This window comes from Silene latifolia, chromosome 10 (assembly GCF_048544455.1).
Source record: "Silene latifolia isolate original U9 population chromosome 10, ASM4854445v1, whole genome shotgun sequence".
NCBI lineage: Eukaryota > Viridiplantae > Streptophyta > Magnoliopsida > Caryophyllales > Caryophyllaceae > Silene > Silene latifolia.
The window spans coordinates 102,040,772-102,042,799 of NC_133535.1; the positions used below are offsets into that span (position 1 = coordinate 102,040,772).

Consider the following 2,028-nt stretch of genomic DNA (forward strand, 5'->3'; position numbering starts at 1 on the left):
AAGATCCACCTAAATCTCCTGCATCAATTTCTTCAGCCGAGACAGTCACTTCTCCAGAGATTCCAGTCATGGCTGAAGAAGCAACCATTGCTAGTCACTCAGAGCCGACAGCTGCGAATCTCTACAAAGGATTCGAACTACCTGGGGAGGCGAGAAAATTCGAGCCGAAGCCTTCCTATATTAACCTGGTTGAGAGAAACCGATTCCGGGAGCTAAAATGAAGATGCGGCCAAGCACATGGAGATTTTTATTGATTATTGCTGCTCTATACCCCCGCCGGCCGGTGTGACCCAAGACCAGATCAAGGAGACCATGTTCATTTTCTCCCTTCGTGATGCTGCAAGGGAGTGGTATAGAGATCTGGATCGAGCCGCTCATGGGATCACCGACTGGAATTCTTTGGCCTTGGCAATCTACAAAAAGTACTTCTCTGCCTCGAAGACGAATGCCATTAGAGCTCAGATCACGAGCTTTAAACAGGGGCCTGATGAGAACTTTCATGAAGCATGGGTCCGTTTCAAGAAACTGGTGCGAACCATACCGCACCATGGGTTCGAAAAATGGAGTCTTTGCAATCAGTTCTATAATGGGCTATATGACGATCGAGAGGGCTATTTTGGATCTTGCGACCAATGGCCGATTCGGCGAGAACATGGGAGAGACTAAGGGGTGGAAGATCATCGATGATTTGGCCACTCATAAGGTGAATATGGGAATTCGAGAGGAAACCGGAGGAGAGAGCTGCTGAATCTTCCTCTGTTCTTTGCACTAGAAGCTCTCACTGCAAGGTTTGACAAATATGAGTTGGGAGGAGCTTCTAAAGGAGGGATGTACCATGTTAACGCTGTTTCAGACGGTCCTTTCGTCTGTAGAAGATGTGGAGCTGAGGGGCATGTCTCAGAGAATTGTTTTGTCCCCTTTGAGTCTTGTGCTGCCTTTCAATACTATAGGCAGACAAACACGTACTATGAGCCGAATGTCCACCCCAACTTGATGTGGAGTAGCCAGAATGTCCTGAATCCTACTCAACCTCCACAACAGCAGCAGCAACAAGCCTATGTGCCCCCTCACAAACAACCATATCAAAAACCTCCCTATGTGCCGCAGCAGCAACAATCCCAAAATTCCGAGTTCACCGAGTTGAAGAACTTATTGCTGAAGGAGTCCCAAGCTAGAGAGGCCGGGATGAAGATGCTAGAGAACCAAATTGCTCAGTTGGCTAGCAAGAGTACCACTCGAGCTCCGGGACACTTACCAACTCAAACTGACCAGAAAGAGACCCTAAATGCCATAACTTTGAGGAGTGGATCTACCCTGGAGGGGCCTGCTATGGTCGAGGATGCCACTGCAAAAGATGAGGCAAAATCGAGTCAAAACAAAACTGGAACGAGCAAAGGAAAGAAAAAGGCGTCTACCAGGTATATCGATCGATCGAGCGACATACCCCCGATCGATCCCGAAGTGCGGGTTCTGAAGCTTCGATCTGTTCAACTCAGTCGATCGACTGACATCACTGGTCGATCGACTGAGTTCGCTGCTGATAGTGAGATTTTTCGTCCTCCGATGCCTGACAACTTGAGGGATCATTTGTTTCGGAGCACGACAGCCCCGAAAATATTAGGGAAAGACCCGAGTGCTGATGGGTCAGTCCCGGCTCCGAAGTACGACCCGATGTCGATCAATGGTTCACATTTGAGACGGTCTGAAGAGGGTTCAAGCTTCAACAAGGAGCAAGTAGTGGACTTCCAGCCTAAGTCCACGGATACCGGCATGCGCGATTTAGAGGAGAGGGCTAAGATACTTCTTACAGCCCCATATACGGAAAGACTAGTGCCGACGAAGGAACAGGTATCTTTCAATAAATTTGAAAAAGTTATTCGTAGGTTGAATGTACAAGTGCCTTTCCTTGAGTTAGTTAATCAAGTGCATGCCTATACTAAATTCATGAAACAACTCTTGTCTAAGAAAAAGTCACTTGAAAATGTGCATACTATCGCATTAACCAAAGAGTCATGCTCTTATTTGTCT

General features: G+C 47.4%; 1 non-coding gene across 1 annotated transcript; it reads right to left on the reverse strand.

Moving 5' to 3' along the window:
* Positions 1 to 447: 447 nt before the first annotated feature.
* Positions 448 to 554, reverse strand: LOC141609783 (small nucleolar RNA R71). The gene has a single exon (XR_012527694.1). It is a non-coding gene; the product is annotated as a small nucleolar RNA R71 (small nucleolar RNA).
* Between the last annotated feature and the right edge of the window lie 1,474 nt (positions 555 to 2,028).